Source organism: Stegodyphus dumicola, chromosome 3 (genome assembly GCF_044657685.1).
Source record: "Stegodyphus dumicola isolate Sdum_Otavi_A_Nest chromosome 3, ASM4465768v1".
In the NCBI taxonomy this organism is placed as follows: Eukaryota; Metazoa; Arthropoda; class Arachnida; order Araneae; family Eresidae; genus Stegodyphus; species Stegodyphus dumicola.
Window position 1 is genome coordinate 27,664,184 of NC_140770.1, and position 14,069 is coordinate 27,678,252.

The window sequence follows — 14,069 nt, forward strand, 5'->3', positions numbered from 1 at the left end:
TTTTAATGTGTCCGATTTCGGTTTGGATGTATATTATTGGAAGAAAAGGAATCAAGGTACAAAGTGAAAGAATTATTTTTTAAACATAATTAAGAAAATATAATTTATTCATAACATTCTGAGGAACTTTGAAATTTCAGGGTTAAACCCGTACCGCTCGGAGGGTTAAGACATTTATACTCTCTCTCTTTTTGGGGGGCATATGTAGCTTAAACAACTACAATAGATCAAGCATATAGTTCTGAATTTTTAGCCCAAATAACATTTATACAAACTTTCTTTATATTAAAAAGTTTCAATTCCGTGTTTCACATAATTAATCAATTGAGCAATATGAGTTTTGAAACGTTGATACAAACAAAATTAAATCATAGCCTGACCAACAGAAATAGTCCGACCCAACTACTAAAAGATAACCAGAATCAGATTTAGCAGTTCTGGAACGGGACGTTCTGGGAAAATGTGAAAACCAGCACTTCAGTATCTGTCGTGTTATTAATTTAGAGTAAAACAGCATTTTCTGAATTAACAGTACTAACAGAAATAGAAAATCCAATTCAAAGTTAAAAAATCGGAATTATTTTTTGTCTTCTCGCAATAGTTTTTGAATGCACCAGTTCTTAATTTTTATCCAGTACTGAAAAAATTTCACTCCTGATTGGAAAAACAAAAGAAAACAATTAAAAGTTAATTTGCGATGTATTGCCACAAATGTTTTATGTAAATATGTGTTAAATATAAATAAAGTAACTGCTTTCTTTAAAAATGTTAGACTCGGTCCACCAGCAGCTGAAAAGTGAAACCACAGAAATGGTAAAAGCTGATACGACTCAGGTTCGAGTCAAGCCCTCCAGGAGCCGAGGGATAAAATCACTGGACGCTGGTAGTTCTGTCCAGAGTTCGAATTCCTGTGAACGGGCTGGCTGCAGGGGCGTTTTCGTGTTTTTTCCATTGTGTAACTTTCATAAGAGCTAGTTTCCCTTAGGCCATAAATACAAATGCTGCCTACTTGGTTTTTGTACATATAGTCTTTTTGCCATGTAGAACCTATATTTGTAAATAAACATCCTACCATCACAAATGTATTGCTTTTTTTCTAATACAGCTTTGAAACAGAAAATAATTTTCAAACTGGATGCTAAATGCTTTTGTAAATTTTTCCCTTAGACAGTCCTCCACTGAGGCATCTACCCCCTTAGGCAAATAGATCTGGAACGTCACTGTGTAAGATTCTCACTATTGTAATTCTCAGTTACTGTAGAAAGTGACGTATCTTAAGAACTAGTTAGCGAATAATCGCTTAAGTTCGTCTGACAAGAAACAACAAGATGGAAGGGTAATTAACCCTTTATTATTCCAATAAGATTTAACGAAACTCCGTCTTGGAGTGTACAATAAAAGCCGACACTTGGGCTTGAACTTGAGATTAAGAAATAAACTAAAATTAAGATTAACTAAAGAGATGTAGCCGAAGCTATCAAGATTCTAAACGAGTTGGCACCCTAAATATATTTAACTCGAAGCTTAACGAAAGCTTGAGTACGGCCGAGCGTAATAACAGCTTTGAGAGAGAAAGTAGCCCAAAAGGCAGACGCGCGTAAATCAGAAACTCTGATTCTCTCTAACTCTGTAAGTAAACTTTGCGGTTTAAATACCGCTCCTCTTCATTAAATATTCAGAAAGATTCCAAAACTATGTTTTGGCCAGAAGTAGTAAGTTGAAGTTAAAAATTTGTCAGGAAAGGAACTTAAAATTTAACTGTTAATAAAATTAACATAATCCTTACAATTGTATTTCCGAAGGCAATAGCAAATATCTTTAGGCAGAGACTTCTGATTCACAGCCTAAATATTATGTACGCGTACTGCCATATGTTACAAGAATTTTTTTCTATTTATGCGAAGAAATTGTAAATAAAAAGAGAACTGGAATTTCATAACTAACAGATTTTATTATTTTTAGTTATAAATTACATTATTTGTCATTAACCGTCCAGACGGTTAATGGCGCTGACTGATTATGGGCGTGGTTTTGAATTCCTAAGAGGCCATGAATATTTGTAAATGTATAGCGTCTGTTTTGTATGAGGAGAAATATCTCTTCACTGTCCTACCGAATATTTATATAAAAACTAGCGAAAACAGCGGCACGAGTGCAAATATGTTCTTACAGTGCCTGTATATGCATGACAAGCGATCAGCCTGAGCTGAGAACATTGCTGCATGGACCACTCAAAATATACGACAAGCTGAAAGTCTTCTCGAATGATTTGGTGGTAGAGAAAGAGGAGTGGAAATCCCTTAAACCAGTCCTGGTGGTCGAGAAAGACGAATGGAAGCGCGAAGAACACAATATTTAATAAATAAAGTAAATACACAAAAGATTAATAATAAAAAGATAGAAAAAAATGTTTTGTAAGCCATCTCACTAAGAAAACTGGACGCTGATATGATCAACTCAGAAAAAATTGAAAAAAAATTTAAAAAGTATGTCAACACTTAACACTGCGTCGGAAATTCTAAACATATGCTGCTTTTAAAATTTTTGTAATTTTGCTGTTGAATCGTATATGGCGTAAGTGCGAAGAAAATGATGCTTAAGCTAGGAGGAACGATGGGTAACATCAGACTTGTAGACTGAGGGCTCAGTGAAAGCGTAAAAAACCTTAAAACATTCTCTTGGCTGATCGTTAAAATCTGAAACTTTTCAGAATTTTTTCCATATTATCTCTTTTCCTTTTTTCAAAGGGTCAATTTTCCCAGAAGAACTATTAATTTCGTTTTGGCATTTTGCGTTGGTTCACTATAAATGTCGGTTCACTTTTTCAAATTGTTGCCACCAAATATTAGAGCCCTGCATTATATTTAAAGAAATTAAATAATGAAGAATCTGCATAAATGTATGTATGTTTCTCGAATTTTGATAGAACAGCGGTACCTGGTGCCATCTAATTTTGAATAACGTTCGTTCCCGCCCGAATATGGGCATCAGGTTTTATATATTCAGTTTTATTTTTCTTCCAACAGACTTAGCATATGCTAAATAAGTACATCCTTTTATGATCTTAGCCTATTTTACTGGTGTTAAATGGATTTTATTTTACTGCATATAGAAAAAAAATGCTATGCATGTACCAAATTCTTTGAAGACACACAATCTGAAATAAAGCAGACTCGAAAATGGCAATGCTGCCATCTATAGGCAAATAAAAACAAAATTAAGGTTTAACAAAGAACCAATTAAATAATATAAACCTCTAAATTTTATGCTTCGCTTTTCGTTTACTTATTTATAAAGCTAAGGAATTAAAGTATAATTTTTAAAGTATCAATACAATAATCTCTAATAATAAGTTACTATAATTAAAATATATTAAATGTAATTTAAATATCAAAAGGATTAAAAAGTTTATTGTAGACACGAAAATTACACGAATTCTCCGTAAGTACAATTAAATTTTCTTGATGTGATTTTTAAGACATGGATACAATTTCATATACGGTGAGAAAAATTACATCCATGATTATAAAGCTCTTAGTCAAATGTGATGCTGGCCGAAAGAGAGTAAGACACACTCCCTCTTATTTTAGGCCCACCAGCGGCCGAGCGGTAACGTCGCTGAACACTGGTAGTTCGGTCCGAGGTTCGAATCCCGCGAACGGGCTGGCTGCATGGGCGTTTTCGTGGTTTTCTCCATGTGTAACGTGTATACGAACCAGTTTCCCTTAGAAAGTCCTCCACGAAGGCATCCCTCCCTTAAGGCAGATAGCCCTCGAGTACTTTGCCATAATCTAATAATAATAAACCAAACCCTCTTATTTTAGCCCACAAGAGGTTTTTATAGTCTCCAAAATTCAACGACTTACGGTACAATAAAATGTAATATATTAATGCGTTATGAATGTAAATATTACAAATTCAATTAAGCAAAAACACAGCTGGTCAGTTACCCAGATCCATGCTCAAAACACGATACGGATACGGATTATGAAGTTGCTTAATCCACCAGCAAAGGGATACGGATAATTGAATACATACTTCTAGAATTTACTTCTTTATTTTTTGTGATGTCCTAAGTAGGAATTGAATCACGCAATATTCATCGGCCGAATTTTTCATCTATCGGCCACAATTAAATAAATACTATCGAAAATTGTACATTTTGTTTAAATTTAAAACGCATAACATGTTTTTTTTTAATTTAGGGAAAAAAATGAAACATTTAAAAGTTATCACATTTATATAGAGTTTGGAATGATAAAGATGCAGATTAAATTGACTGATTTTCTGAGATTATTTTAAGCATTAAATTTTCATTCGTGTCTTTGTTGGTTTAGAAACAAGCTGATGTTTTACCTCGTTGTTCCAAACCCCTGATGACGATGCAGTGAAAGATGTAAATTTCCCTTTTCCTTTTTACTTTTGGCATTTTTATGCCTTTCCTGCAGTTCGTCACTGTGTTTCTTTCTTTCTTTCTTTCTTTTTCATATGGTTTATTCCGAATATTGAATATGGAATGGCTTCTAAAAGTATTATTTTTAAAATTTATTTTGCATTATTATCACCACTTGTTGCTACTTTTCAGAGTGAAAAAGGAGAAAGTTTTTAACTGCTTTTAACTCTGTATAAATTGATATATATATTATATACGATTAAATTTTGTTTATGCAGAATATTCCAAAAATTTGGACTAACTATTTTGGACTAACTAAAGTATTTATCTCTAAATATGATCATAATTTTAAAGAATATAAGTAACCATCGGTATTTACAATTATGACATCATTCTCAGAAATAACCACTCTCTAACCTGAGAGAGATTGTTAAAAAGACATTAAGAAGGCCACCAAAATATATAACTAAATTCAGATATTTTATGTATCAAGCTAATCAGCAAAACAATTCTAATTATACCGTAATAAAGAAATTTTTTCTTTCTTATTTCCCTTTTCAGCCAATTCCCCATCTTTCTTTTTTTCCCTTGTTAAGAGCTTCTTTTCCCTCTCCTGAATTTTAGACTAGTTAAATTTAATTTACCTGAATTTTAGACTCAGCGTGACTGTCAGCGTGGTCTAGTTTTTCGTTAGGCTTATTCAGTGATTATTTTGCGGTATAATTGATTCAGCATATTGCTAAGTTAAATCAGTGTTTCTCAGTCTATTTGGTTCCATGGATCCCTTTCACCATCGCTAGGTGTTCATCTCCCCTGCTCCTTTACGAAACTCGAAAGCGTATATATATATATATATAATGTTGTATGATCTTAAATCCATTTAGTGCGAATACAAGTTATTATTACTTGCGCAATTGCTGCAAAGTTAGTTAATAATAATTTATTTCCTAAACAGTATTGATTAATTGATTATATTATCTCCTAAGTTTAATTAAAGTAGAATTATTTTAAAAGTGTGAATCCATACTGGTAAGTTATATTTCGTGATGATTTAACTCCAGTCCCAGTTAAAACATTATTAACATTTTGCTTTCAAATTACTTCAAAACATCTTTCAAAATATAACTTACCAGTATGGATTCACACTTTTAAAATAATTCTACTTTAATTAAACTTAGGAGATAATATAATCAATTAATCAATACTGTTTAGGAAATAAATTATTATATATATATATATATATATATATACTTTTATTTAGATGTTGATTATTTTTAAATGTGTTTATATAAATTAAATAACAAAAATATGAAGAAGATTCTAATAAATAACTAAAATAAAAGTAGTTTTTTGTTGTTGTTTTCCATAAAGTAAACCTTAATACTTTAATGTTGCGCGCTTCCAACCTGCACGCAACAATAGTGGTGACTGCTAAGAACTGGAAACTAGACAAAGTCTTGAGAAGATTTTAAATCCCTTTTTATTCAACTTTAGAATTTACAAATGCGTGCTCTTGACGCTCACAAAATACGCCGACCCGGCAGTAAAATACAAATAAGGAACTCAAAAAGAGATAATAACAAGTGACTAACTACGAGGCTCTCTAAACGTAACTAACCTCACCGAGTTCTAAGATACCGCTGACAATTCAGCAAACTTCTGAATATTACGTTGAAAGATTAACAATCTGCCGAGGCAAGCACACAGGCCGAAACGCGTGGTTCTTCAATTTCTAACTAGCCACCTCCACGCTCGTGAAGCAAGAAAGCACACCTTCGAACTCGTTTCCCTTCTATTTAACTCAGATTACTTCCGCTGACAATTTGAATCCTTGCGCGTTCTACTAAAATTTACATACTCTGGTATTGGCAATTCCAGGGGAAAGTAAGGCTTGACAGGAAAGATAGTTTAAACTTAAAATAAATGTTAGTTAAAATAAATATAAACCCTACAACTTAACAGTCAAATAAAAGTTTCATAACATTTTTCCAGAAGCTGTAAAATTTCCTCCTGTTTGAGAACCCCTGTGCTTAAGCACAACTAGTCAATATTCGAGAGATACCAAACCAGTTAATGTTGCTTCTCAGTTTATATTTCTATGCAGTTTATTCAGTTTCTATGTTTATATTTCTTATCTATGCAGCTGGCAATGTGTAACATAGTAATGTTCAACTGGTTTCAAAAATATTCATGTTTGTTTTTGATGCTACTATAATTATCGCGTTTATTTCAAAAATAAAAATTAAGGGAATTATGCATGTGGCATTTTATTTTAAGTTAAATCTTACGATTAAAATTTAATCTTTATTTTAAATAAATCTTAAGATTAATATTTAATCTTTATCTTAAATAAATCTTAATCTTTTTCACAAATCTTACGAGATCAGTCTAAAGTTGTCTTTAAAACAACACTTAAACCCTTTAAATTTAACAACAGTTAACCCTTTTTAAGCATGAATATAAATTATTATAAATGCTACTACTAGTGGCCTTTTACAAAGAACTTTGATGGTAAAATATGATATGCTTTCCTTTATTTGATTATGGCATTGCACCCGAGGACTATTTGAGTAACTGGATATAACTTCGAAGAGGACGTTTTCAGATAAACTGGCTCGAATAAATGTTAAACATTAGAAAACCAGGAAAACGTCGATATAGGCCAGTCCCTCAGTACTTGAACCTGGTTCTAATTAACAATATTGGAAAGTTGTACTGGTAGCGAAAGAAGATTAGTGGTACAAACTTTAGTTTAAAGTACAAATTAAGTCAATGTTTAAATTGCAAGTGAGATCAAGAAGACAAGACAAGCTTCTTCTCATATTATCTTTACTAATCTTTTGTTTAGAAAAACCAATCATTACTCTTGCATTTTAAAACGACACTTTTCCTTGCATAAAGATGGATATCTTCCTCCAGTACATAAAACTTGTTCACGATTAACATACTACAGATTAAAACTAGGGAATATTCACCGGTGAATATCGTAAATTTAAAATTACAGCATCATGCCTTTGAGAAGAATGTTTTAAGGAAACCTGTCTCGTTTCTACGTTAGACATTCGGAAAATGACAAAAACGCCTATGCAGTCTCCTCTTTCACCAAGATTCTACGTCCTGCTCTCTCTTAAAATTTGAATGGACTACCTGTGACTGATTCGTGAAGCAGCACTAGCCAATAACATTAATTCAACATTAAAAACTTTATTTGCTAGGATTTTCTGTAAACCCTATAAAGTATTTTCTCCCTCCTTTCTGCATGCCTTCGTGTTTTAACGGTAGCACACTCGGCGCGTATTCAAGAGGTCCAGGTTCGAGTCTCGTTTACGGCATTGCTCATTTTTCATGCCTTCCTGCTTCAAAAAATACCTAATGGCTCTACAAGCCAACTAAACAAAGAGCTCAACAAAAGCGCCGGATGCGCTCACAATGTGTGTCCACAAATATGCTTTATTTATAGAAACTCGAAAATATTTTTACATACTTACAACAAGCAAACGATCCGATTAAATAATGTGTAGGTTGATTTGACTTGCAAAACTGGCACTTTATCACTGCCAGCTCATTTCGCAACTTCGTTGCAGCTAAGTCAAATTACGCCCACGCAAAAGAACAGAGAGTTTCGATTGTGAAAACTCATTACAAGAATGGCGCGTGTTATGCACATATAATCAGGAAGTTTTATGCAATCTATTGACGTGAAAATGCACTTAATGGAGCAACATAAACTGCAGATTGTAAAAATTTGAGGACACAAGTTCGACAGCAGACATTAAATCACCATACTCTCGATCCAGCCAGTTTGTAAAAAACATCGCTATTGTGCATGACTGTGTTGTTACAAATCGCAAAGAATCAGAATTTTAAGATTAAAATTAAAAGAATTTAAAGAAAAAATTGAATGCATCATTAGTCACCTCGGTAGGTAAAAATATGAGAAAGTTATTACGAATTTCACCGGGAAAGTACGATGCTGTAGAACAAGTCGTGGAAGGTCAGGTATTATCTTTTAGTCTTAAATCAGTGTTTTAGCTGTTGTATCAGCTGTAAATCAGAATGTTTATTAGGGCACCATTTAAACTAAAACTAAACTCAGTGGCGTAACAGTCCTAATAGTCCGAGGCCTGCAGTCCCCGAAATCTGCTTTCTTGACCGTGGGCCCCGGGGTGCGTAAGCATATGCCCTGAACAAGTGGTCGGCTTGTAGCAGGATCCCCCAGTGTTTAGTCCCCAAGCGAACTTGGTACTCATTTTATCGACCCAAGTGATGGAAATCAAGGAATGAAAGGCTGAGTCGACCTCGCCCAGCCCGCGAATCGAACCCCGGACCTGTGGTGCTGCTGCGCGATGTGCTAGACACTGCGCCACCGGGCCTCATTAGGACACCCTTTATGTTTGACAATTATGAATGGTCACAATTTACAAAGAAAAGTACACTTTATCAGTTCAAAAATTTTTGTACCTCCTTCCAGCATGCCTCCGTGGCGTAACGATTAGCACATTCGGCTCATATTCGATAGGTCCAGGTTCGAGTCTTGGTGAGGACATTGCACTTTTTCTCCTGCTTTAAAATAACCTAAGGCTTTAGTGTAGTATTGGGTTCCCCTTCGATTGGCGACATTTTTAAAAAAATTTTGGCGATGAAACCTCACTTCTGGTTACCACGATGGTTTTAACTTTGTTTTAGCTTCCCGATTTTATTTAAATGAAAATAGATTGATGTGTACATGGACATATTTAAGGCAGTGCGCAATGCCTAGTTTGTGCAATTCTAGGATGTTTTTTTAAGTAAAAACAGATCGATGTGTACATGAACACAGATCTTATGCAATTCTTCGACTTCTTATTTTGGTTTTGTGTAGCGGCCATCTTGAAATTGTGTCTTCCTGGCGCCGATCTTGGCGTCAAAAAAGAATCGCCAATAAACAAGGGGCACCCAATTATAAACTTTTACCTAACCTAATGTCTCTGCAGTGGCACCCGAGCTAAAAAAGGTGGTGGATGATGCTTTCTCACCACCTTGGATTGGGTCCTCTAATCCCCAGTCGCCCTTTAAAAGGGGGAATACTTTCTCCTTCCTTTCAGCGTGTTTTCATGGTGCAATGGTTAGCAAACTCCTTCGTATTCGAGAGGTCCAGGTTCCAGTCCTGGCGAAAACATTGCGCATTTTTCACCTACTCCTGCTTTAGAACAACCCAATGTCTCTACATGTTAATCAACCGCATTTTCAGTTTTAGAAAATGCCTCCCACACAATATTTTTTCAACTGTATCCGTAAACAAGTGCTTCTGCAATCGCATTATGTTTTAAGGGTAGTGTTAGGTTTAGCTGTTATAACAAGGTGCAGGTCTACTGCTCTTGTTGTTTCCACTCGAGTTGACAGCTTTCTGCATTATGGTTTATCTTCTAATCTTCTAGTTTCCTCAAATCTCAGAACTAATCGTGTTAAAGACAAAGATGATACAAACATTTGGTTAAAAGTATTTTATTTACACATGAAACTTTCAAAGACGTTTTTCCTTTTAAATGAAATAATGCATTTCCTTGCGTACCCCCCCCCTTTTTTTAACTATTTTTTTTTTCGTATTTTCCCCTCTTTTAATTAATTTTATTGTTCGAAAATAGAGAGGGGAAAAATTAAGCGAGTAATTTAATTTTCGAAGAACACGGTTACAGGAACATCATGAAAAATGAAATGAAGTCATTGGGTAAACCACTCGTAACCATCAGAACATTATTTCTTCAATAGGAACCTAAATTGCGACAAGAATACAGAAGAACATTAACATTACAATATCTGATACCTAAAAATTTTGGCGATTACATTATTTCCTTTACTTCGTATAAGGAAGTAAGAAATAGTATTAAAGCTATTTTAAGAAACACGTCATTGCAGACTTAATATTAGAAATCTTCAGTTTATTTTAAGAAATTTCCTGAGAATTTACTTCTTGAATAGTTTCAAAATCTGCGATAACGCGAAATTATTCATGAGCAGAGTTCTGTTTCTAAACTAAGTAAAACCCGCTTAGTTTATCCTCTTGAAAAAGTCACTATAATAGTTAAGAATATTTATCCTTATTTTGGTTAATTAGTAGAATAAGTAGTAAAGAGTAGTTTAGTAGATAACGCTTTCAATGCAAATGAGAACACCATCCATGTTAGTCAATGAAATTCGTTTACATCGTGTAATAAATATAATATCTTTCTCTTCCAATACTGTACAAGTATTTTATTTTTAACTTTTGTGTTCAGAGAATTTTCATGATGCGGAAATTTAAATTTGTCATTTGAAAATCAAGTTTCTCTGAATTTAAATTATTCTGAATCAGCTTTAGTCGGTAAGTAATTAAACTAATAATACGTTATCCCAAGGGGAAAATTCCAAACGCGAAAATACATTAATAGCAAGTTTTATTTAGTTTCCGTACAAAGCGATCCAAAAGTTGAAATTTAGCACAGTTGGAATTCTATTATAATACAGGCGTATGTAAAACAGCTGAAAGTTGAACATGGACAAATACGCATTGCCGACACAGTCAACAACCGCCGCTCCATCTTTGACGTTTTGCAGACTGCTGTCCTTCACTTTATCTTCAAGGTTTCTCTTCTATGTGTATACGAGCCAGTTTTACCTTGAAAGTGCTCCATGAAGGCATCCCTTCCCTTATGCTGATAGCCCTCGAGTGCTTTGCCATTAAGAAATAAACCAAACCACCTGCTGCCAAGTTTCAAGAGGACAATGTCTGACTGCAATTCTTAATCGCCTACAAGGTCTCCCTGCTTTTATTATTATTATTATTATTATTATTAAGAATACAAGTACAAAACTGCTCGTGTTTTACGAAGTGTTCTATGAGGCTTACAGATGTAGCGCAAGGACATACAATTCAACAATAAAAACATAATATCTAGGTTTGGAGAGAGGAAAGAAAAAATATAAAATACATATACTATTATAGTAAAAATACTAAAATAAACTATAAATAATTAAACTATATTAATACTCCTATGAAAAACAAACTAAATAAATAAATAAAAAAATCTGAAATGTTTCAGATTTTAAATTACGTAAAAAGGGGTATTTTTTTTAACATTTTGTGGGTTACATTTATTAATTAAATATCACGTTCTTAGCACTTAAACCATAAAATTCAGTTCAACAGCAATATCGAAAAATAGTTTTAAAATGAGCATATCTTTAGAATTTCCGGTACAGAGACTCACGTGCTGGAGATAAAAATATTTTTTTCTGTACAACGTTGTCGTTGCTCGCTTTGAAATCCTTGAGTTTGTTAATCAAAAATTCGTTAAAGTTTTCCAAAATAGGAAATCGATCATAAAACAAGTTCCAAATTTCCAATTCGGTCTTCCACATGCCCATAGTCGTAGGAGGATTACGTCATTCGAAATTCGATGGCTCTACGTACCGCTGTTTTATCACAATGCGAGAAATATACGTACATTTATGCAGATTTTTCATTATTTAATTTCTTTAAATATAACACAGGGCGATAATACTTTGTGGCAACGGTTTGAAAAGTGATTCGTCGTTTGTAGGGAATCGAAGCAAAATCGCAAAACGAAAACAATACAATAGTCCTTCAGGGACAAAGCACCTTTGGACTAATAATAATACAATGATAATAAAATAGAAATAATAGTTAAAAATAATACTGATACTAAGGAAAGACGATACATCAAAAAATGACCACCCAGTCTCCCGGTGTATCTTCCATCGAACATATCTAGTCTATGAATGTCAAATGAGCGCCAAGCGTACGCTATCCGACGCTATGCTGGAAAACTTCGACATAAACACCATATGCTAAGATTAAATGGATTTCTAATTTTTGAACAGATTAAAAACGAATTAGATTGCGCAATATTATGTTTAAACGTTTGAATTCATTAAAGTAATATAAATAGAAATGCAGGAATAAAGAAAGAAATTTAAAAAAGTTTTATTTATATATCTTCTTTTATTATGTCACAGAAAGTTAACTTCCTGTTTTAGTAGCATTTTATTTATTTATTTTTCATTCATTTGTAGAGACATTAGGATTATTTGGAAGCAAGATGGATTAAAAAATGAGCAACGCCTTCGCCGGGAATCGAACCACGGACCTCTGGAATACACGCCCAGCGTGCAGACGATCACACCACGAAGGCATTCCAAGAAGACGAGAGAAATACCTTATATACTCCCCCCTTTTAAAGGGCAATTGATGTTTTTAGGAAGCCCAATCACCAAATCCTGGCTGTGAAGAATCATCATCCACCACTTTTTATTTCGGCCGCCACTGTACAGACGTTAGGTATTTTTTTGGAAGCAGGCAAGATGAAAAATGAGCAATTGCCTTCGCCGGGAATCGAACCACAGACCTCAGGAATACCGGCCCAGTGTGCAGAACCACTACACCAGGAAGGCACGCTAGGAAGGTGGGAGAAATACCTTATACATTAACTAGCACTTAGTTTAGTGCACTTTTTCACTTACATTAATCATATTCATGCACTTAAAGCATTGAAAGATTCTTTTAATTTTAAAATTACTATTATCTGTTATTTCAGAATATATGATTACGAAAATAAATCACCGAAACTTAGGCAAAAAGTCAAATTTATTTTATTATTTTTGGGTTTATTATTCACGTTAAAAATTCTTCACCTTTTAAGGTAATTAGTACTTGGTTGATTACGTTTTAGTTTTAGGTAGCTTTGTAACGTCTACAATAAACAAAATCTTCATTCATTCGACTAATCCATAAGCTCATCTGTAACTATACAACGTATTTTTTTTCCTTCATAAAAATCCTCGACAGTTTCAGGTCAAAACCATTCTATCTCTCAGCCAGGCCCAGGACTGGGACCTTAATCATTATTCTAGTAGGACTATTGTACTCCTTAAATACCTCAATAACAAGGTGCAATAAATTTTTTAAAAGGAAAACCGCGACAAATATTTAACTCTCAGACGGCCAGACATCATTGAATTGTCCTCAATAACTCTTACTCCTAGCTTAAATCTCATTACGACTGGCATAATACTCGTAATGAGAGTATAATCTTCTCTCTCAGAGTTATTAAGATAACAATACATTTCCGCGAAGATTATCGTATTTCTGGCAGAATAAAAGAAAATTATCTTCAGTATCATTCATTCTCCTGGCAAAATGAACAGAACCAGGATAGTCACTATGTTTACGATCTTACTTAATTTTTACTATATATTGTGCATTTTCAAGTGAATCTTATAAAATCTTCTTTAAATGTAACCTCGTTAGGTTACAGAAAACTTAATCCTGCCGTTCTATATTAAAATTTTCCCTATCTCTGCATTGCATTTTATGCAAAGTATTCGATTTTTATGCCAAAATGACTATCAGTCTCGAAACGCTTGTTTCCGTCGAATCACTAAAAATGCGTCATTTCACTTTCAATTCGAGTTTGTTTGCCATTCGGCAAAATGTAAGATATTGAATCTTTCATACTGAATCTGTTTGTTGTGATTAATCATCTAAGCTGTTTGAAAGCAGTAGAGGAAGTTCTTATAAACTTTTGTTTCTTATTTTTCAATCGGATTGATTTAAATAATAAAAGTGCATTTAATTCATGATCGATGTAATTAAAAATATTCAGTATTTTCGTAGAATGGCGGTATATTTTTAGTCCAA